This window comes from Tachypleus tridentatus, chromosome 1 (genome assembly GCF_004210375.1).
Source record: "Tachypleus tridentatus isolate NWPU-2018 chromosome 1, ASM421037v1, whole genome shotgun sequence".
Classification (NCBI taxonomy): domain Eukaryota; kingdom Metazoa; phylum Arthropoda; class Merostomata; order Xiphosura; family Limulidae; genus Tachypleus; species Tachypleus tridentatus.
In genome coordinates this window covers 76653187-76678669 of record NC_134825.1, presented here as the reverse complement: position 1 = coordinate 76678669, position 25483 = coordinate 76653187, and the positions used below count along the sequence as shown (strand labels likewise).

General features: G+C 34.1%; 1 protein-coding gene across 1 annotated transcript in view; it reads right to left on the bottom strand.

Moving 5' to 3' along the window:
* LOC143252832 (uncharacterized) overlaps positions 1-21475 on the bottom strand; it is a 53599-nt gene extending 32124 nt beyond the window's left edge. The window contains exons 1-2 of the mRNA XM_076505586.1: positions 21260-21475; positions 10945-11058 (exon numbers count right to left, since the gene is read on the bottom strand). The gene's annotated coding sequence lies outside the window, so the exon portion shown is untranslated. The remainder of the gene's footprint in view (positions 1-10944; positions 11059-21259) is intronic.
* Between the last annotated feature and the right edge of the window lie 4008 nt (positions 21476-25483).

Here is a 25483-nt window from a genome sequence, read left to right as displayed (position 1 = left end):
CAATACGTAAGGGAGGAAGAGAAAAACTCAGAGACAAATAAGTGGAGTAGGGGGTAGGAAATGTGTGGGATTTAATGGAAAGAAGTATTTAAAACAATGAAGCAATCCATAATATGTACTGGACTGAGAAGGCCATCCAAATTCCACTGAGAAAATGCATTAAAAAATGGTAAGAAAAGAAAAAAGTTGAAAGAAATATACCAAATGAATATGCTATTAAAATTGATCCAGAAAAAAAAGAAACATATGAAGCTGAAACAGCCGAGAAAAACTAAAGAAATGCTATTCAGGAGAGAAAAGTCAGAAAGACCTGAACCAGAGTTGTAGACATACTAAATTTTGTAGATGACTAGTAGAGTCAAAAACGCTAACATAAAACTGTCTGAATTTGATGAAGCAAAAAAAAAGAAAGAAAAGAAGAAGAAAGGAAAAGGTAACTAAATGTAAAGTTAGAAAAGATCCAAAAACTTCATGTGGAAAAATATAGAGCCATCAAAATGGAAAAAAGTGTCAAGATTAGAAATTAAATTAGCAAAGACGACAAAGCACCTGGAATATGACTTTCCAGGAGACATATGTCAAGTGTATGGGTTCAAAAAAGATCCCTGGGAGCAAAAAGTGTCCCCTTAGCGAATGATATAAGCTATCACCATAAACAAGTCAGAAGTGTGTCTGTATGTAAAATGGATAAAACCTTTCAACTGGACACCATTATTCTGAAGGCTTCTACTGATAGAATCACACCTTCCATTTTTGGAGATGGGCATCTGAGAAGAGAAAAAATTCAGAAGAAGGGGAGGAAGAGATACACCCAAAGTCACAGGGAATATGTTGAACTATCAACATATATAGACAAAGAGGGAAGAATGAAAATAAAATCCAAATTACAGGCTCAGAAAACCAAAACCACCTTCAAATGCATTTGAGAAGGAGAATATAAGGTAACAGTTGAGGCAGTTTGGATAAATACAGATCCCAAAAAGACTAGAATGTGAGGAATGTAACAGGAAAACCCTGTTACATATTTCAGTAAAATGCAGACCAGGGACAAAAGACATACAGAACCAAAACAAGTTTAAAGGTAAAGGCATTAAACTGGTATCTAATCATGTAATGAAAAAATTAAATATAAGGACATATACCTTGTACAGGCATTCTCAGTCCTGCAGAAACAACCTACTCAAATGTGTTCAAAGATGACATTTTAAAACAGGGAAGACCCACAAAGTGATTTCGGTAGAACCAATCAATCCAGAACCCAAATCAGCATTGAACAAACAAGGCAAGTGAAGAAAAACCTTTAAATAAAACAGGTAAAGAATTGGCAGGTGCTACACATATAAAATGAATGAAGATAATAATGTATCCAAATGAAACAAAAGAACAGCTAAAAAAATTGAATACAGTATCGCAGATACCCCATGTGATGCCACATATAAAAGAATAGCCGTAAAAATTGCACCTATGAAGAAAAATGAATTAACCATAAAACTCAATTTCCAGTGGATGGTAAAAAAAAAACAGCAATGTCCCACCACAGAAGATCCTAAAAGCAAAGAAGCCATGTGTTAAGAGAACAAACTGACAATGAGAAATGGCACAAAATGAAGGGAATGAGGAGGAAGTATTCCACTAAAATTATTTAATACAAGTGGAACACCAAAGAAAGGAGATGGAAGGTAAACATTAACTGTAGGAGTGTCAATAGGGTAAAACTAGGTAGGGAATAAAATGGATAGAATCAACCATTTGACTATCAGCTCAGTATAATGTGCACAAGTTCATTTACTCATTTGCACACATTAAGTATTTGCACTATAACTTTTCACATAGCATGTGCATCTTCCTAAAGTTTGGAAGAATTTTAGTAAAGATTACACGTATTTTGTATAAAAAATCAGATTTGTAATAAAATAATTCTACTAAAGACTTGTTTGCAAAAAAAGTGTTTCATTACTAGCTTGAGTAAAAAGTGATTCATGTCATGATTAAAACCTATTCTTCATTCCAAAAATCTCAAGCATTATTTACAAAATCTCTAAAACTTCCTAAAAAACACTTTAGCAATACTTTATATTTTATGTTATTTTCTATACTCTAACTATGTGGGGTCTATCAATTAACCAACCTAGTAACCATCATCAAAATTAGGAAATAAATATAACTTGTTTTTTCATGCTAAAATGACTGTATATTATAACATGAAAGTACAAATGTTTAGTCTAAGCACCTTAAGTCTCATATCGCTAATTGTATTTATATATATATATATATTTTTTTTTTATACTGACTTTCCAGTCATGCTTAGCTAACATTACATAATTTGCATTTAAAAGATGCAGGTGCACTCATGTTATACATCCAGTTGTATAAAACTGACCTTTAGTCTTTCCTGTTTTGGCTATATTTTAGTGGACAAATATTTTGTGATATATAGTCATATTTTAATTATTACATAACATACATATATGTAGTAAGAGTAGACAAAGGAATGTTTAAAAAAATGGAGAGTTGAATGAGGCCACCATGTCTGATTCAGTACATAAGCAATATTGCAGCAGAATAAAAGATATGAGGTTATTTAATGTTCCAGCATGTCAATATTAGTAATTTGAGTTAATAATTTGTATGAAACTACAGAATTAGTATTCCGAAATAACAAACATCTAATTATAAACAGTGTTGCACTTAACATACAACACGACTCACTAAAATCTATATTTAGATGCATTCGTTTAATATTTACTTTCAAATTAAAAAAATTAACTCATATATAATACTAACGTTTGAATTATAATCTACAACTTCATCCCAAACATATTGATGTAACTTCATAAATTAGTAGTTCAATAAAATTGTGAATGCATGTCAACAAATGCAACAACATGGCCTTTGATACATGGCCCATTGCAAAATGGCTAAAAGAAATGTAATTAATTCATTTCAGGAAGAAAATCTGCCTGATGGTAAACTGAGGCAAAAAGAATTAAAGCCTGTATAGCGAGGCTTGCAAGTACTCAATCTCAAAAGGGAAACAAAAAGATCACCATAAAAAAATGTAATGCAAATGGTAATAAACAGAGATATGTGTTGAAAAAAACAACTTAAGACAGGCCTGGCACATTATGCAGTACAGGCTTGGAAGACACTCAATGAGAAGCTGGAAAACAATTGACAAAATCTAGATCTTCTAAAAATGAATTGGTTGATTAGGTGGTAGTTTGGTGTTTTATTGTGCAAAAGCAATTAGGCTATCTGTGCCAAACATCCAGTAAAAAGTTAAAGAAAAATTAGTAAAATTCATAAAAGTAAATTAAGGTAACACAAAACAAAGTTTAATTTTTGAATTAAAAAACATAAATAGCATTAAATCCAATTTTTACATCTAGTCTACAGTGGTAAGAGAAAATCTACAGCAATACAAGTCGTAAATGACTTTCTGTAGCATAAGTGTAATTACCATAACTCACCAGGAAGATTAACAGGTAAGTTAAAAAACCACTGTTACTCACCTGAAGTTGGCCTTTCCAGTCCTGGCTTCAAGTTATTTGATGTTATGGCCACTTTCAGTAAGTAAAGTAAAGTAAAGTAAAAGTTTTAAATGGTTTGTAGCAAAATTTTAATTATAACTCCCCATGATGACTAACGGGTACTTCAAACTGCACTGATAGTCACCTGAAGTTGGCCTTTCCAGTCCTGGTTTTGAGTTATTTGACATTACGGCCATTTTCTAATTTCAAATCAAACTAGATGTATTTTGATTCTTAAAAGGGAATCGCATTAAAAAAGGTCTAATGTATAAACTAAACACTTAAATAGCATTAAAAAGATTAATGGCCTTTAGAAAACTAAAAACATTTCCAAGGTGGATAGAGTCACTATCACCAATAACACTGTCTAACGTTATGGATAAACTTTGGGACAGAACGTGTTTAAAATGGTGCTGTCATTGATAGTCAACAAGACAGTAAAATGTGGCTTATTGTAATCTGAGGGTTACACAGACAACACATTGGTGCATCAGTCCCAGATAAAAGAAAACAATGAGTTAAAACACTGTGCCAATGCATAGTCCAGTTAGAACAACTTCCTCTTTCAGATCCTACCACAAGCAAGTCGGCCAAAGTCCAACAGAGAGTTTTATTTGAAAAAGCTTGTTTTCACGTTGCTTACTCCAAGTCGACTGCCAACTGGCACAGAGCCAAACCTTAAATACAGGACCATAGTCCATGTATGGAACAGACACAGCAGTGATAGTGCCAGAGTAGACAGACTTAGCTGTGGTGTTGGCAAGCACATTCCCCAGAATATCAACATGGCCTGGTATCGAGAAAAATTGGATAGAAGTAGACGTTTAAGAGAAATGGGCCAGTTGGTTTTTGAATATTGGCAAAAACAGGGTGTGAACTAATGTAAGCTAATTCCAAGGTCAGCAGAGAACTAAGCGAGTCAGTATAAATAGTGCAATTTGAGTACTGCTTAGCTTCTATGTGATCCAGAGCAAGAGAAATGGTGTACAGTTCAACAGTGAACACAGAAGCTGTAGAGGGGATTCTGTGCACAACTACTGAACCACAACAAACCATGGCAAAGCCCACAAAGTCACCTGATTTTGAACCATCTGGATAAATAGGAATGGAAGGATGGTTTGAAAGATGTTCAGTAAATAATAGACGGTATTTCCAATCGGGAGTATCTGCCTTTCTCAGATGAAATAAAGATAGGTCACAACTAGGGACTGTAATAAGCCATGGTGGAATGGGCTGTCCAGTGGATACAGTAATGTTACCCAAGGATAGACTCAATTCATCCAACTGCTCCTGGATACAAAGGTCAAAAGGAACAATAACAGATTGTCTGTTCTGAAAAAGTATGGCCCACTAAGGAAGGAAAACATAACCCTAGGTGGGATGCTTTGGTAAAGAATGAAGTTTTGAAGCATATAGTAAAGACAGTTGCAAACAGTGGAGGTGCAAAGGAGTTTTATGAGACTGTGTATGAGCTCTGAGCTGGGGAAGTGCAGAAAGAAGTCCTTGATGATGAATGGGATCCAGTATCTTTAAAGTCAAGGTCTTGGCAGAGCCATAAACCAGTGATCCATGGTCAAGTTTCTATAGTATAAGAGCACAAAATATCTTTAACATAAAACATCAATCCGCTCCCCAAGTGGTGGAAGAGAGGATACAGAGGATGTTCAGTGCTTTTGTACATTTTACCTATATCTGCTTGATGTGTGGTATAAGAGTCAGCTCACAGTCAAAGATAAGCCCTAAAAACTTTGTCTGAGGGACCACAGGCAGCACAACTTCACTGATACTGAGTTCAAGGTCAGGGTGAATACCCCGCTGGCAGCAAAAGTGCATGCAAATGGTTTGCTGTGGTACATTTCATTAAACAACTGAGGGCAGTCTGTAGCTGCTGCTCAATATACTTTATGTTCGACAACTGACATGAAATGTGAAAGTCGTCGACACAGAGCCCGTTTGCAACAGTAAGAGGTAGTTTTCAAGTGATGGCATTAATCTTTATACTGAAAAGTGTGACACTCAAAACACAGCCCTGAGGGACTCCAACTTTCTGTAGAAAAGAACAGGAAAGTGTCAAACCAACACAAACTTGGAATCACCTGCCCATTAAAAAATTTTTCAACAGAAGTGGGCAAATGGCCACATAACCCATATATATGGGGGTCTCACAAAATGCCATATCTCCATGTTGTATCATGAGCCTTCTCAATGTCAAAGAATATTGATGCAAGATGTTGTCATTTGAGAAAGGCTTCTCTGATTGACGTTTCAAGTTGAATCAGGTGGTCCATGGTGGAGCACTGTCGTTGAAACCTGAACTGGGTGGGCAAGAAGAGGTTGTTTGATTCGAAGAACCAAACAACACAAACATTAACCATCCTCTCTAAGCTGAGACAGCTCATTAAAGCAGTTGGACAGTAGTTTGAAGGAATCTTGGGATCCTTCCCAGTCTTAGAGAAAGGTAAGACGCAAGACAATAGCCTGGTGCCAGGCATCAGGAAAAACATTCTCCTGCTAGATCCAGTTAAAAACAATCAGAAGAATAGCAAGAAAAGCAGGAGATAGATGCTGCAGCATTTCAGAGTGTACATCGTCAGGTCCGATCAATGTACTGTAAGACCAATGAAGATCCAGCTTATGTTCCACCATAGAGACAATTAGCCTGAAAGGAAAAAGATGATTGCTCTGCCTGAGTCTTGATGGCTAAGAAGGTGGAGGAAGAAGCAGAAGTGCTAGATACGTGGCAAAAGCTTTCACCTAGAGTATCGGCAATGCTTCGGGTATCAGCTACTTCCTGGCCATCAGAGAGCAAGATCAAGAGAGAGAAAGAATTATATTGCCCACTGACCTTTTGAATCTTGTCCCGTATGATTTTGGAACTCGTGGTAGAAGATATGCTGGTTGTGAACTTAATCCAAGAGTCCTTCTGATTTTGATGTCATACCCACTGAGCACTTGCACTGGCCTGCTGGAAAGTGATGCGGTGTGATAGTGTGGGATACCTACGAAAAGTATCCCAGGCCTATTTCTGAGCTTTCCATGCTAGGTGGCAGCTAGGATTCCACCATGAATGAGGATATCATGGAAAATGTGTTGAGGTTTTAGGAACACATTGAGCAGCTACCTGTACAATACAATCATTTATTGCTGCCACACAGTCATCTATTGATGGCTTACAGACAATGGCAGTATCAAATTCTGTGAGAGCAGTGAAAGATGGCCAGTTTGCTTGATCCAGCTACCACTGGGGCATGCGGGTTGGGTGACATTGACCATGGCCAGTCTCTCTCAAAATTATAGGAAAATTATCACTGCCTCATGGATTACTGTTGACCCTCTATGAAAAGTGGAAGAATAGTGAAGGGGAGCAAACTGAGAGATCAATAGCAGTAAATAAGAAACAAAGTGCATAAAAATAAATATAAGAACCACTACTGAAAAGAGAAAGGTTTTGATCAGAGAGCATACACTCTACAGAGTGACCCCTCCCATCAATATCAGCACTTACCTAGAAGAGATGATGTCTATTAAAGTTCCCCGTGATTAAAAAGGGAGACAGCAACTGTTTAGTGAGAGCATCAAGGTCTGATTGTGTTGAGTGGCAAAGATAGGATGGGCACATGGTGATCAACCAACAGTGTTACCCCCTCCATGCACTCGTCCATCACACAACCTGTCATTTCTGTACAAAGAAAACTACTGAACAATGACTGTATTGATAGGTTTCAGAAATGTTTCCTATAAGGAAATACATACAGGATGGTAGGAAGCAATCAGTGCTTTGATGTCATCCAGATTAAAACGTAAACCTCGACAGTTCTATTGTATCAAGGTGGCCCATTCTTATTTATGTGTATGACCATGTCTTTTTTCTTCATTCTCTTTATTCGAGGGAAGTCTGTAGACCTTTATGGATCCTGTCCTGGGTCGATTGGGCAGGTCTTTGCTGTTGGAATAGAATTCCAGCACCTAACGATGTGAACGAATAATTGTTTTGCATCTTGGGGTGAGAGAAGAAGATGTACCTGAGGAAATACCCAGAACCAAAGGTAGTGGATCTTGGGGTTTGCTGGAATGTATGTTAGGGACAGAGATGTGTATTTAAATTGACTCATCAATTCTTTTAACCATAGAGGTTAAAAGTCTTTTCATCTGGTTTGAGAATGATTCTTTTGGAGGCACAGAGAGATCCGTCTACACTCCCACTGTAGTAGTAGAACAAAGTGCAGCAGCATAGTCCGAGATGAAGTGGCAGACAGCAACTTTTGAGCCTCAGGGTAAGTAATGTTTTGAATTGTTTTCAAATGCTGCACCTCTTTTTCTTCCAACCAGTTAGGGCAAGAACAAAAGTAGAACGGATGAGAGCCATTGCAATTGACCCAATGAGGGTCCATTTCACACTCGTAGGCATCATGGTCCTTCCCACAGCAACAAGCCCATATCAAGAAACCATGACATGATGTCTTCGAGTGACCAAACTGCTGACACTGGAAATATCTGAGAGGGTTTGGAATGTACGACTGTACCTTGCAATTAAGATAGTGGCAGGTGGACATGGTGATGTAAATGTCAGAATGAGGACATTGATCAGCATCATAATTCCACCTTTGCAAGTGGAGATATGCCTCACTGCAGAAACTCCTTGGGTGGAGAGACCAGCAAGAATCTCTGACTCAGGGATGTTCTTCAAATCCCTCTCAACAACAACTTCTCTTGATGAATTCAAAGTAGCATGAAACAAAACCTCAATAGGTATATCCCCAATTGCCTTTGAACACAAGAGGAGTTCACTGCATTGAGATGTGGATGTTTTCTCCAATATGCCACCAGAGCAAAACTTCTTTACTGACTTTGGAGAGCCAACAAGTCTCTCTAATCTCTTCTGGATGAAAAAGGGAAACATCTGCCCTAAAGGTTTGTCTGAAAAGAGAAAGTAGAATGAAAAAATGAAGTACAGGTGTTATAGATATTAAAAATTGCTGCTCAGAATCTTCAAGACATGGTCATTTACCTATTGACTTTTTTTCACTATTTTATTTAAGTTTTTATTTAGAGGATTCATAATAAAAAAAAAGAATATTTTGGTGCTTACTGATCCCACCTACCATGGAGCCCTATGAGGGGGATGCACTGCAATGCCAAACAAGGACACTGCAGCAATGCCAGGGTTTCATGAGCACTATTCCCAAACACTGGCATCAGATACTATCCAACACTGGGACTTGATTGACCCTTGCCCAAGTAAACCAGCTGACTGAGTGGGGGCCACCCCTAGGCTGCACATCTACAGAAATTCAGGGCCAAAGTGGTGTGTTAGGGTTGAACCCCTCAACCACCAGGATTCTCTTCTCCCCTTCATGGGTCACCAAGCACAGCATACACGTGGGTGGATGTTTAGATCCCAGAGGAGGTAAACTGAAAGAATAGAACCTTCCCTATACATGGTCCCCTCACCATGAATAGGAATCCACACCGAGAGATTAAAAATGGGTTCAGCCAACAAAGGAGGAATGTGAGCAATTAGGATGGAACTGGTCTCAGCAGCCTTCACAAACAATATTAATAGTAAGAAGTATAAACTATAAAGAAATACAAAAATGAAATAGTTGATACAGTGGAAATATTAAGAAATTGTGTGGTGAAATAAACATATGATTGTGATGTTATGTATTGAAAAAAAGATATTGATGAACCTAGGAACAGAATTATGGGTAAATTGCAAATGACAGACACTTAAGCCGAAATGAACAAAATGTATAACCTAATTATTGATTAATCCAGAAGAGCTATTACAGATAAACCAAAAATAAACATTTGTGAAGCCTAAGCGAACAATATGCAAGAAAGAATAACACTGTGCGTTCAAAGAAAAACTTAACCAAAAATAATTATGTATAACATTGAGATATGTTTGTGTGGATCCTGGCTCAAGGGCTTAACACAAACCAAGTGAATTGGAAGAGGATAAAAGGGAAATAATAATGAAAATGAAATAGATGTGATTGTACAAGGGTGTAATAAAAGTAACCTATGTATGATATATGATACATGGAAGAAAAACAGTATCATGAAATTAATGATAGATATACTAGTAAGATGAGTGACAGGCAAACCTAAAATAACAAAGACCATTAAATGGTACAGTAGAAATATACAACTAAGACTAATGGCTAACATAAATCTGAGTATGAGTATCAGTCAATCTAACAAAACTTAAGGAATACAAATAATGATGGAAAACATTAACAATAAAAGCATGCAAAAATCACAACAGGATAATGTTCCAAAGTTGGCAGACTGTATTTCATATGTGTGGACCCTTAAACTTGAGGTAAGACCTGATGAAAGTCAGTTGCGTGGATGACCAGTCTCCTAGCAAAGTAAAGCTGAAAAAATGCCTGAAGTAAAGCAACCTGAAACCTGTATAAATGTGCTAACAGAAGATGTGACCTTCAAAGTGGTAATATAGAAGGCAAAATGTAAATAAATAACCAAATACAAATGTGTTGGCAGAAACAATAAAAACATTTTTATTGTATAATAAAGAGTAAACTTGCTGAAAGAAATTAATACAGAGATATGGAAAAATGTTACAATAAAACCCTTGAAAACAGCACAGACTAAACATTAGAACATGGATACTGCCAAACTAGAAGTGATAGTTCAATAGAATTGAATAGGAGACATGTAACAAGAGAGTATGCCACACTTTTATTGGTGGAGGGTTGTCGCATGACGATTTGTATGAAAGACGTATTGAAATAAGTCAATTCTATCTGAGGAGAAATAAAAGATTTGTAGCATGCATAATTGTTTTATTTGCATATAGAGGGGAGCACTGAACAAGCATAGTTGTCTATGTGAGAGGAGGAAATTTACAATATCAGTAAAGTATACATAAGAATTCAAAATAAAAGAAGTTAGTAGAATATTCTAAATAATCAAAACAATGATACATGATGTGCCAAAACCAAGATTAGCAAAATAAATCAAATGGCACATTTGAGTACATATTTTTATCAACATCAGTTTTTCACTAAAAATTTTCAACTGTTTGTGAGAAAATCCATAATTATACATGTATTTTATTCTATTCACAAACTGTTAATTTATCGTGTTTCATTTTAACTTGTACATCTGATAAAGGCTCTAATAAAAAGTTGAAAATTTGTCAATGTCTTTTAATGTGAGACAGAAGACACAAGTAAATTTATTTCTGCCATAAATGTAACAGAATACCAGAGTTTTCTATTGTGGAAAGCAATTTTAATATTCACATATTTACTAAAATTTAATTAAATATGGTCATAAAAGTAAATTCACAGTTTGTATATATGCAACCATTCCAAATACCTTTACAATTAGCTCTAGAAATTACTTTGGCTTTAAAAATAATAATTACCAATGTAATACTTACATTTGTATCACAAATGTGCCAACCATTATTTTCTTTTCTGAAAATAGCATGGCGTCTTGAGATGTTGCATGACAGAAAGGTTACTGTAGATTCAGCTCCTCTTCCCACTACAAGCTGGAGAGAAGTTTATTAAAAGAAAGAGAATAAAAGAGTATTATGAGCACATATATAATATTAACTTTTCATTAAAAACAGGAACATAAAATATTATACATACATAAATATTAACTTTTCATTAAAAACAGGAACATAAAATATTATACATAAATATTAATGTTACTGAACTGTTTGTAAAGCATTAGTAAAATGTACATTTCAAATCTGTTTCAAAGTGATGTTTTTTTCAACATACATTGATTGTTGATGAAAATTTGCTTAGATTTCTTATAGTGTTACTAAAGTGGTAAAGCCATGCAAGTATTTATGCACCGTAACGAATAAATATGAACTGTCTACTCCTAATACTTGGATTTGTTTCATCTTTGTCCAGTTAGTAAGATGTACAAGTGTATTTTTAGGAACAATTAAGAAATGCATCACAAAAGTGGAACTTTAAGAAAATTAGTGTATCATCAGTATATGGTATTCTGGTTTTATTAAGTTCAAGTTTCTGATAACACTTCTGCTTCCTAGAATGAAGATTACTGTGGAGTCAGTTGACTTTTACAAGGCTTTTAAAACTCATAGAAATGATGCTTAACAAATTAGGTAATATGATCTCAAGGTGAAGTTCAGAAATAGATATGTTGTACACTTGCAATATATCAGCAAAGTATAGTTGTAGGTGCCTCTGAGGTAAATTTGTTACTGAAAAGTATGGTATGGAGCTTTGGGAAATACTGTACTCTTCGAGTGAGAACACTTTCAGAAAATTGAGAAGGATTCAGGTGTGATTGTTAGTAAAATTGTAAAGTCTTCTGATACATGTTTAACTGTGGTAAAAAAAAACACATAATTCTTGGTTCTTCTTAAAGGAGTCTTGAAACTATGTGCAAGGCTCTTGTGACAGTAGATTGTGGAAAGGCTTCATTTGAAGTAGTGTGTGCCATTTTAGTCCTGTTGCTATAGGAAGGATACTACCTTTTTGACAGTAATATAGACATATTACTAGAATTATTTAATGTTTAAATCTTTTAATCTATAAAGAGAGGTTAATGTTGGAATTGTTTACTTGTAGTACATAGAAGATTTAAAAGTTTTTATAGATTTGGACAATTTTTCTATGGATAATCTTTATGATAGGTAGAAGGAATAAATCTGAAATACGAACCCAAGTTTTAAGGGTAATACATTTAAGTTTTAAAAGCCTAGTTACAAATCAGTTCTTTGACAATTTGTTTTTTATATAAAAGTTTTGAATTTGTATAATGGTACCCAGTATATGTATTATTATGAATTATTTTAATTTCTGTTAGATAAATATATGGATGTGGAGGACTATTTTTCATATTTCTACAAATGAGGGATGACTTCAGTGGGTTGAACGTCTTTGTGTTCCTTTACTTTTACTTATGTTCAAAGTGAGCAACTTTTAGATACAGCAAAAAGTGTGAAATGGTGTTCATTAGGATTCTATCCTAGTCTATTTTATTTTATACAAACAATACAAAATTTAAATTCATATCTTGTGTTTAGGATGACAAATAGTGATATAATGGGTATGGTTGTCATTTCAATGATGTTTCTATAAAGGAGAATGTTAATATATAGTTGGGCCAAATATTAAGTTAAGAGATCTTAGAACCCATCAGACTGTGTCTTCTGTCTACTGAAGAATCAACAAAATCCTAGAGGCCTGCAAAATGTATACGTTTTCTTACTTTGCACTTATCACATGTTAATAATTTTTAATCATGGTAAAGAGGCTCTTAGAATGTCTTCAAGTTATTTTGTTTTCTCAAGTACAAACTTTTAGCTCATAGGTCCATAATCTCTTGACTGATTGGAGATCTAATTACAGATTTGGACTCAAGAGGTCAAACCTTTCGATCGATATATTTCACCATGCCCAAGACCATATAGATTAGTCCACTCTAATCCTGCCTAAAAGAATTCCAATTTTAGGGTAGGCTAGTAGATATCCTGATGAGTAATAAAACTGAATTGGGTATATGCACACCCCACTCTTAGTACAGCTGATTCAAAAAACATAGCCAATAAAACAGGTATCACAGATTAATTTATTATAATCCTGCCTAAAAGAATCACAACAGCCATGGCTAATAAGAATTCTCTCTCATTCCTATATGTATGTATATATATATATATAAAGTACTGTAAGTGTCATCACAAATCATAAAATGCAATAGTCATGCAAAATAAAAGCAATATAACTTTCTCAAATTATTTACACTTCCTTGTTTAAAAAGTTCACCATTTGTAGAAAATTGAGTATTTGGCTTTCATTCTGTTGAGTTTGTCTGTGTCACAGCTATTACTTTTTTGTGCACATGATTTCAAGAACTGGACATGAGTAATGCTGACAAAGTATTCCAGTTTTACTATTAACACCACGTTACTACTGCTTGAAAGTATCATCAAAATATGAACAGACATCATGGTAATATTATACTGGTCATAAAAATAATGTTAAATCACAAGTAACAAGATATTTGCATGAAACAGAAAAACAGGTCAGTCAGTGGTCACTGTTATATCATTAATTCTAACTACAATGTTTAAGTATATGGTTTTTAACTTTGCATATGGAAACAATAACTGAAAACTGTGTGAATTTTGTTTGGATGTCGCAAATAAATGTTTGTAAATTTACTTCAATATGTCAGACCTAAAACATCACAAATGTAAGACCAAATTTCCAAAATCTTGAATCTAAGTTTCATGGGCTATCTTTTTCTTTGATCCCTGACATTAACTAGTTTTGTCCAAGTTCAAAGAACTGTTAATTTCATCCTTCCATAACTAGAAAAGAATGTATTTATTTTGCCATATTATATTTGGTTTTTTTTGTCTTCCTTCTTATAGTTTTGTGTAGTTCTTCTGCATTTAGTTAGTTAACATCCTTGTAAATAGGATGTAGAAAAGTTACTTATACTAAATCTCCAGTTTAGGCAAAGGTTACATATCACAATCAATGGCCAATACAGTTTATACTTGCTAGGGCACATTTCTTTGTAATCCCTTCTGGTGTTAGTCATATTAATTTTAAAGAGTGCTGCAAAGTTTTGTACATTATAATGAATTGAGCACTCTGAAAATGTATAATGGGAATGGTCACAAAATAAGTAAAGTTCTATATGAATTTATACATTTTCTTTTCTCCTTTGCTGTCATGTTCATTTTATTCCCCATTTAACTTTTTCTACATGTTAATATTTTCCTAAACTGAAAATATATTTCTAATAGTTACCACTTCTCACAAAACAGTTTTTTTTTCAATTTCCACTGCCCTCTGTATGTGCAAAATCTCTGCTTGCAACTAGCCTTAAGACTCCTATTAATTCACGTGTTTTCTACATGGTATAGCTGCATTGTAGTATGCAACAACCCTCCACCAATAGAAGTCTGACACATTTTCCTAGCACAGTAGCTCCCTCTATGAAGTAGATCCCAATCTTCACTTTAAGATTAGGTATGAAACAAAAATACACCAAACACTGGAGGATAAATTGGTAGGATGAGAGAAGATAAATATCTATTGGAAATATATTTTCAGTTCAGGAAAATAATCTTTCAATACTAAAACTTACCTCCTCTTAAAAAATATCTAGAATCCACAATGACCCAGTGAATGGACCAGTGCAGAAGTGACCTAGATGAGTATTCTCCAGAGAACTTCTGAAGAAGACTCAAAGAGTATGACATCTTCAATGGAGAAGTAACACATATGAAAAACTGCAATAGGTATACTCTTCATCCAAAATGAAAGAATGCCATTGGTGTAGAGTGGTTAGGGTGCATCAAACTGCATGCAAAAGGTCAATGGCAGTTCAAAACAAGCTGCACCAAGATTAGCCAGAGTAGGAGGAGAATTCTCCACCATTCACCTCATATGGAGGAACCAGAAGGAAAGAAGCACTTCTCTTCTGAGAACACCAGCCATCATATGTGCATAAACAACACAATTACACTAGTACCCTCTCCCTATGAACCAGCATACAAATGACAGCAAGAAGGTGGAAATGCAATGTGGAAAGTCAATGCCATACAACATCTGGAATAGTACATCAGATATGTGGTAGGAAGATATTCATGCCACGTGCACTGAAAGAGCATCATTCTTCTTCTCTCAACTGAATGGAATAGAACACACTCAGTGGGAGATTAAATTTTCAACACATTAGTACTCCACTAGAAGAAGGGAGGGGGAAAACGTGTAGGAGAGTCCAGAAAAATACATTACTGGAGAAATTGCAGTGAACAAGCATGAAATATTATTCTGAAAAGCAAGCTGCAACCAATTTGTACAATCATGAGAACAGCAGTGAAGGGCAACATTTTCTTTTACTCATGCTAGTCTTTGAGTATATTGTCTGGAGCAAACATAATTATAAATCAAAACACCACAAGGATGAACTGACAAGTGATCTTGCAAAAACCTCATCTCAACAATGAACATTAGTGATAAAACATGCACACAGTGTGAATTTAATAATCAGTATACATGGAAAGGCATCACTTGCAATGAAGCAGGATCCAAATAAAAACTACAAGAAGGCCTCTGTTTTGTGAAAAAAATATGACAAATTACACTTACTCAAAGATAAACAAATGAGCAAAAGACAGTGACAGGAGCTAGATAGTATCCAGCTGAAAGGGAAACCACCAGATGAGGAAGATAATGTAACAAAAGTATGAGATGTGGTCCAAATGCCTTCATAGATAATTTTCCTCCAAAAACCAAAGAAGCAAAGAATGAGCAAACAAAGACAAAGTGAAGTGATGAATCTGATGAGCAAAGACATGAAAAAGGTGATAAGAGTCAGGAAACAAGATGGAATGACTGATACAGATGAGTTGCCAAACCTAACCTTCATGATAATAGGAAAGATTGTGACAAAACAAAGGGTTCTAGTGTGCATACAAACAGGAACAGAAACCATGAAAAGGAGTAATGTAAACCACATATCATCTCACAGCCCTAACCAGGTGCTGGAGATCATTGGAATAATAGGAATATAAATATGTGAAATGGAAGGATGTACTGAATGCCAGTCAGTGAAAACGAAGCCAAGACCAAGTCAACCAAAATACTCAAGTTCCCATGGCTCAGTTGAATACATAAGAAGCCAAAGCAGTGGCAAAGAGGTGAGCTTAAAAGTGGTACACCTGATCCTTGTGAATGAACTGAAGAAAATGCTGAGAGGACAGGACAACTGGAATATAAAAAAAGGGTGTTCTGAGACATCAACCTTTTCATCTATAGTATGAGGAAACAGGACCAACAGTGAAGAAGAAACTCTTGAAACTTGATATGAGGAATCACTAGTCGGTGGTTGAGAAAAGAAACACTGATGTTGGTACACCAGCATTTTTAGATACAACAGAAATACAAGAACAAATACTTGGAGAAAGAAAAAAAGACCCTTTAAATGGCTCTCCTGTCCAAAATATCCAATAACAAGATATTGAGACACAAAGAACACTTAGATTCAGGAGAAGGGGGATAGGGAACATGAAAAGAAAACACAGGAGGTAAGTATACATGCAAAAACGGCTCGTTTGGGTTGAGAAAATATTTTACGAAGAAGAGCGAACAACATTTCGACCTTCTTTGGTCATCGTCAGGTTCACAAAGAAAGAAAGAGGTAACTGACCGAAAGCTGACCACATGTTTGGAAGGGGTTGTGTAACTGAGTGTCAGAATGTAGAGGGCAGTGTTAGATGTTTGAATATATAATTTTATATTATTTATTTATTATATTTAATATAGGTATAAAGGTGTTCCTTTATATTGGTTTATTTTGGGTTTATGTTGTTGTATAAGTAAGGCTTCTTTAATTTTGCATTTGTTTATGTTTGCTTCTTAATTAAGTATTTGAGTGTTTTCTATGGTTATGTTGTGTTTATTTGACTTTCAGTGTTCGAAAACGTGTGAAAGTGACTTTTTATGTTCTTTGAATCTGGTTTCCATTTTTCTACTTGTTTTTCCAATATAGAAGTTGTGGCAGTTATCACACTGTATTTTATAAATAATGTTGGTGTTGTGTTTGTCAGTGTAGTTTTTACATAGTATAGAACTTAGTTTGGTGTCTGGTTTATGAATAAATTTGGTATGAACTGGAATGTCATATTTTGTTACTAGATTTTTGCCAAATGTTGGTTATTTGTCTGCTGATGTCAGGAATATATGGTATGCAGCAGTATATGGTTTCGTGATTTTTTGATTCTCGAGATATATTTACTTTTGTTGGTTGATTTTGCTTTCTGTCTAGGTGTGTGCGTATAATGTTTTCTACGGTTTGTGGAGGAAACTTATTGATGTTGATGAAGTATTGTTTTATTTTGTCTGATTCATCATTAATTTTATCTGGTGAGCATAGTTTTATGGCTGTGTTTATTTGGTTTCTTAGTATGTTGAGTTTTGTTTTGTTTCTTGTGCTGAGTCCCAAGGAATGTATAGTCCAGTATGGGTTATTTTTCGGTGGATTTCTGTTTTAAATTGTGTGTTGGTTCTTGTAATTTTGAGGTTAAGAAATGATATGTGATTGCTTTCTTCCTGTTCACATGTGAAGTTAATGTTGGGATGTATAGAGTTAATGTGATTGAAAAAATTAAGTGTGTGCTCTGTAGATCTTAATCCCGCAACTGTGTCATCTACATATCTGTACCAGTATATTGGTGGATGTAATGCTCTGTTAATTGCTTGTGTTTCAACTTGTGTCATAAAAATATTGGCTAGAACTGGTTATACTGAGTTGCCCATGCTTAGGCCATTTGTTTGTATATAGTTGTGGTTGTTGAACATGAAGTTTGTCTTTATCGTCATGAATTCTATGAGGGTTACTAACTAGTTGCTGGGAATGTCTATAGTTGGGTTAGAGTCTCGGATATAGAGTTCTAAGAGGAGGAAAGAGATGAGAAATGAAAAGAAAAACCAGATGTGAGAAACAGAATGACCCACTGGTCAGCATATGGATTCTAGAGGTCTGCAAACAAAAACAGATGTGCCCTTATGAAGCTTGAGCCAACTAGGTACAAAAGAGGTAGTTGCAGATAGACATGTGATGACCAACTTGGAGAGAGACAGGTTGGTGAAAACAAGAAAGATGAAGACATCAACAAACCCAGAACATATTACGTAATGATAGCAATGTCTACCAAAGTTAACGAGCCTCAAACGAACACAAACAAAGGAAGGGAAGGATTAGCAGCATTACCAAAATCCCAAAAGGAGGTTATAGTCACCAGAATTTATTATTATGAAAATAACTTCTCAGATCAATTCATTTTTAATACAGTAACTAAAAAGTGATGTAGTTTCTTACCAAACTTCAAATAAATTAAAATGATGTGAATGAAAGTTCACACTGGAATAAAAACAGAGGTAAATCTCACTAAATTGAACAAAGTTTAAACTTTGATAAACAAGTCAGTTTACAACAGCACTAAGGAAAAGAATTAAATTTTGCTTATGGAGGTTACTTTGCACAGAAGATGTACTGATTAGTATGATGACTCATGAAAATAATTAATTAATGAAAATTATTGTTTTTCAATTATTCCATTTTTTCATTATAATTATTATAATTAATTTAGACCTAGTGACTGGAGGGGAGAGGTTGACTCACTATTAGAATTCCAGATTTGATTCTCATTACCACACAACAGGCTTGCCCTTTCAGCCATAGTTTCATTATATTTGTTTCTCTGTTTTCAAGTAATGACACAGCTACTAAGGATACCTGTTACTGTTTCTAATTTTGAACTGGCAACTGGACAGGTGGCAACCAGCTGTTTGTACACACCACCAACTCATGAGCTAATCTCTTACAATTTAATAGTGGAATTGTCTATAAAATTATGTTGCCCATACAATGAAAAACATAAATATGTTTACATCCATAGGGTTGGCAGTAGGTACTACTCACCAGATGCTTTCTTTTTGGTTGATAGCACAAAATTAGGAAAGATAAGAGTTTGCTTTAATAGTTTTATTATAACCTCAGACTTGTTCAGCTTCAAATATATACCACAAACTCACAAATAGCATTGGCCCAGCATGGCTAAGTGGGTTAAGGCATTCGACTCGTAATCTGAGGGTTGCTGGTTTGATTCCCCATCATACCAAACATGCTCGCCCTTTTAGCCATGAGGACATTATAATGTTACAGTCAATACCACTATTTGTTGGTAAAAGAGTGGACCAAGAGTTTGTAGTGAGTGGTGATGACCAGCTGCCTTTCCTCTAGTCTTACACTACTAAATTAGGGATGGCTAACACAGATAACCCTAGTGTAACCAATGATATAAAAATCTCAGGTCTGTATGACTGTAATGAGGATGCTATATTTTACAAAAAGACTCTGATCAGTTAGTTAGTTGAATAATCATACAGCAGATGGTATTGCATTATGATAAGTTATGCACTTAAGTTACATATTATATACAAAATTTAGATGGGAAACCTATTAATTATATGTATGAAGAAAAAATATTGAGTATTGGTTGATTAAGCTTTCAAAACAATGTTCTATTGCAAGTGATACAAATCTTGATTACATCTAAAAACACTACAAGTTTGTTGTTTAAGCCATTAGTTGGCTTCATCTAGAGTACTATGTGCAGTTTTAGTCCTTTTAAGATGTTCATTCAGTTGTGAGTAGGGTTCAGAAGAGAACTACCAGAATAGTTCCAGTGATGTATGGGTTGAAAACTCTCCTCTATTGGAAAAAAAAAAAAAAAATCAGGAGTGATCTAATCAATGTACCTAAATTATTAAAAAACTACTATGACTGAGACAAGATTTTTTTTCATGTTAAATTCTGAGGGCACTAGGAAACATGTTTTAAGCTGTCATAAATTTAAGGTTTGGAAATGTCAGATACAAAATGATCAGTTCTCAGTTTATCAATAAGATGATAAACCTATGGAAAAACTGCAATCTAGAGCTTAAGATAAGTACTGAGGAATATATCAGATATCTGGACTGAATATAATAATTAGTTTTTGTTTGCTGATGGAGTTTGGAGGCCACATCCTTGATAAACCAAAAGGCCTCTTGATTTACCATATTTTTCAACATGTTTAAAATGTTTTAATTTATACATAATAAGGAATTTACTATTCATAAAGTAATTTAGACTTATGACTAAATGAATAAGATTAACATTTACAAAACTAGAAAGAAATTAAAATATTTATATCAGAAACATAGAAATTACATGCACTCTTAGACTAGCCAGATAATGTACCCAAAATTAGATCACTTTGCATCATCTGTAAGTGTGTTGAAGAGTTGAATAGATCAGTGGATTTATCTATAATAATTTAGACCTTAAAAACTACAAAGAATTTTGCCACTTTGTAACAGGTATGGTATAAAAAAAGAAAAAAAAAGAAGAGATATTGATTATTGGAATATACATATATCCCAAAATTCATCTTCTGGATTTGCTCTTAACAACGTGTGTTATTTACCTGATTCACAGTCAAAACATGAAATATAAATCTACCATTCCACATATTGTTTTAACTCAACTGCCATAAAGTATTCAATTCACATATAAAAACAGGAATTTACCATTAGCTAAGCATCAAATGATCATTAAAGAATGTTTTTGTTGCAATGATAACTTAATTATCAAATCGACTGAAAAATACATCTAAGCTTTGAAGTTAACTGCTCTAGACATATTCATATATTTCACTAATGTTATATATTTATTTACAGTTGAAAACTTGGTATGAAATCTATAAACTTTAAGCATAAAAAAAAATATAATAAGCAACTTCCTGTGGTATAATTGTAGGAAAACAATTTGTCACCAAATTATCAAGGCAAAAATTACAATTAGAAAGGTATTTGATGAGCAGAAAGTTTAAACAGCTTTAACTAGTGTTACTGCTAACCCTTTTAATTTGTAAATTACCGATTTTTTTGTAATCTTACATATTGCGACACGAACTCATAACAGTACAAGTGTAACCTTATGCTAAAAAGAATTTGAACTGGAAACCTTATACTTTATAGTAACATTTTGTAGTAATACTTTACTATTATTAAAAATAAAAACATACTAATCATTACAAATATATTTCATTCCGTTTTTGTTTTAAGTTATACTAATTTAGTAATTACTAGTTTGAGTTTCAGTATTTTAATAGCTTATCAAATTAAGAAATTGTAAATTACCTCACTGCCTTCAAGTGGTATATTTTTAAATCGTTTTTGATGACCACATCGCGACAAAATATCTACAGCGTCTTTTCCAGTCGACATAATGATTCATTTTTCTTCTATTTTAAATCAAATAACAAATCCATATTCTGCACTTTTATTTAATTTTCGAATCAAGTAACGTTAAAGAAACACATACTGACTGACGCCTACCGGTAAGAATATTACTCTATTCTTGCAGCCATAAAAGTTGCTCTTGTTTTTCTCTCTCTATATATATATATTTTAATTTTTGCGTTAGGCATTAAAATCCTCAGCAATGTCTATAAAATACGATCTGAAACTAACATAATTTACTCAAATCAAAACTCTTTTTTTTGTTGTAAATTTCGAGCATTTTTTTCTTTGCTACTCAAGTAATTTGGTTAATTTTTATAATCAAACATGAAAATATGAACTATAATAAATGATGAGATTTCGTAAAATCGTAAATGTTAGGTTGCCCAGAAATAAATGTTGGAATTCTCACGATGACATTTAGAAGCTGAATATTAAATAATTTATCTTTGATCTCTACACATTCGATCTTTAACATTTGATTTCACTATATTGCTGGTTGTAACGGGTTGCCTCCAAACCCTCTACCAGGGTTTAGCAGGTAATTATCCACACAGATTTGATACTGGCTACGTCGCAGATCAACAAAGACCCATAACTTCATCCAACTAACAAATAAATTACAACATTAAAATTGTAGCTTATAATAATACAGTCGTTTTCTTTAAATTTAAATGCCATATTCTCAGGTGCAAGGATATTCTTTTTGAATAATCATGTAAGTTCTGCAATATAAGTAGAGGTTTGACAGAATATGTTTTGCTGAAATAAATAAGAATTTTCTAACTTTGAATGAGATGTGAAAGAAAGAGACTGATCAAAGGGTAAAATACAATCAAAATAATTTGATTAACATCACAAACAATAAAAGTGAGTTTACTAAGTGAGGATGATGCATTTACTAGAGTGACCTGTATGAAAAAGAAGAATCTGCGTTAAGTTAATGCGATACTATTTTAGACTGAGAAAATATATCATGATATATAAGAAACAACAATGCAACTCTATCCCTGGGATTACCCACAGTAGTACATTTCTTTAAAAATAAATAGGTGGTATTTATAAAGAAATCTTTCGCACATTTACTGATGAGTTTGAACTTTTGAAGTATTACAGAATGATTGGATCAATTGATACGTTTAACACTTACCTGGCAAAACACTTTTAATTATAGTCAGTGCAAGTAGTTAATACATTTAATTTGCCATCATTTAGAACATACCTTTTATATAAATGGCAACTGATTCAATAGTATGACTGAACGAAAAGACATGGGCATAGTGAAGAAAATGTCAGTAATGATCTCTAATTAGTTTAATTTCACTTGAAATACTGTACATAATTTTTACTTATTTAGTTCAGAAAAAATAAACTTATTGAAAATAGTTCAGATAAAGGCTAAGATGATGATTTGGATGATGAAACTGTCTTGCAGAAGTGGGTTGAACTATTTTATTTATCTTAAAAAGTAATATTATTGAAAATTGCAACAGCATTTGGGGGACTTAGGGAATAAAGGCCTTTAGTTTCTTTGGGCCGTATTTGTGGTTGTTTTAAGATTAAGTTATTTTTTACTAAGTATCAGATAGGTCCGCTTTAAAATGGGAAATCTGTGCAAGATAATAATGAAGTAGATGTGAATTTAAAGAAACACTTCATTCCGAAAATATTGTTTTGTTTCTCAATCTAGGTATTATGTTGTGTTATGTTGAAATGTTGTTAATTATATTAAAATTTCATTAATGCTTATTATATTTTATAATTGGCAGACTTCTTCGTGCCAATTTAAATTCAAAGCTCTTGATAATAAAACATGTAACACGTTTACTCTAGGAAATGCCTGATTATTTTATTTATCAGAATTCTATGATAGCCTTTATAAAATTTCTTCTCGTTTAACTTACTTCATATTTAAAACACAGTTTGTGTTTGTTCTAAAATCGTGGTAATATTATTTTAACTGAAGTTTGTTTTTCTAAAACTCAGATATTTCGAATATTCACTATAGTTCTTTATTTTCAAAGTTGTTCATAATTTGGTTAAACTTCATAGTATTTGTATGAAAAATGAATAGGAAAATCTATGTTATTAAGGCATTCGATAATTTTAATATGATGTGATAAAATAACTTCTTTAATTGTTTTCTCTTATTTTAAAATATGTAAGTATTGGGTAGTTGTAACGTATAAGAGCTTATATATATATATTTAAAGTACATATTTGAAATATAGATCTTCTCTGTACTTACGTTTCGGTTTCATTTAAACTGCCTCTAGAGATTATGCATATTTTTCACGATTTTTATATACTTTACGGAAATTTGTTAAATTGTACAAGTGTCTCACGTATTATTTTATATAATAATTACTCCTTTTATAATATGGCATGAACGTTTTAACAGAAGTAAAGAATAAAATTCGAAAACTTAATTCAAAATAACATGTAAGTAAAAGAGTAATATCTGTATACGAGGTCTGTTCAGGATGGTCGACAGTCCATTGAAGATGATGAGCGTCCTGGACGTCCTACCTGAAGGAGCAACGACTCAACTGACGACCCACACGTCGACAAAATCAACACCCTGGTGCAGGCAAATCGACGTTTGACTGTCAGGAGCTTGCTGAAGAGTGTGGGATATCAGTTGGATCTTGTTACGAGATTTTGACCGAAAAATTGAAGATGCACCGCGTTGCTGCGAAATTTGTGCCTCAGAACTCGTGAGTTTTTGGCCAAACACTCGATCGCTGTTCTTCCCCACCCTTCTACTCACCTGACCTTGCTCCTTGCGATTTTTTCTTGTTCCCCAAACTCAAAAGACCCTTGAAAGGAAGAAGATTTGAGACGATTCCCGAGATTAAGGCAAATGCTACGAAGGAGCTGGAGGACATTACAAAAGAAGCGTACCTGGACTGTTTCAACAAGTGGAAACACCGTTGGGATAAGTGTGTGCGTTGGGGAAGAGAGTACCTTGAAGGGGTCCCAGACCTGTAACTTCTAAATAAAGTACATTTTGTTTTATGACGTCAGTCCGCGTATTTTTTGAACAGCCCTCGTATATGTTATGATATGTACAAACTATTAAAATGTTGCTCCTTCTTCAACTTCAGTAATGACGGAAGAAATTACCTAAAATCAGTAAAACTTAATGAGAAATAGTAACTCAAGTTACTTTGGATTTTTTAAAATTAAAATTAAAATTAAATATTAATATTAAATTAATAATAATATTAAAATTAAAAAATTAAAAAATAATATTAATAAAAGAAATAATATAAAATTATATATTCAAACATCTAAGCCCGTCCTCTACATTCCGACACACAGTTACACAACCCCTTTCAAACATGTGGTCAACTTCCGGTCAGTTACCTCTCTCTTTCTTTGTAAACCTGACGATGACCGAAGAAGGTCGAAATGTTGTTCGCTCTTCTTCGTAAAATATTTTCTCAACCCAAACGAGCCGTTTTTGCATGTATACTTACCTCCTGTGTTTTCTGTATATACAGAAGAGTAAATACCTAACCTCTGTATCATTCAATATGTTAGAAAAACATTTAAGTTCAAGAAATCTCGGTAGAAGTGAATTAAACCCTAAAACCCAAGTACTTTCAAAAAGTGGACTTTTCTTTTTCAGGAGCAATTTTGTTTGTTTGTTTGGAATTTCGCACAAAGCTACTCGAGGGCTATCTGTGCTAGCCGTCCCTAATTTAGCAGTGTAAGACTAGAGGGAAGGCAGCCAGTCATCACCACCCACCGCCAACTCTTGGGCTACTCTTTACCAACGAATAGTGGGATTGACCGTCACATTATACACCCCCACGGCTGGGAGGGCGAGCATGTTTAGCGCGACGCGGGCGCGAACCCGCGACCCTCGGATTACGAGTCGCACGCCTTACGCGCTAGGCCATGCCGGGACTTCAAGAGCAAACTCTGTAACAAATATTCTTGTAATTATTGTATAAAGCTGCAGTTACTATGCTAATAAAAGACGCTTCAAAACAATACACATATATTATTCTGATTAAGGGCGTCTGTAGATATTTTTCCAGTAAGGGAGCAAAGTAATGTGAAACTGTGAAGCGAATAAAAATGTTCATATACATATGCTAAATTAATAAAGAA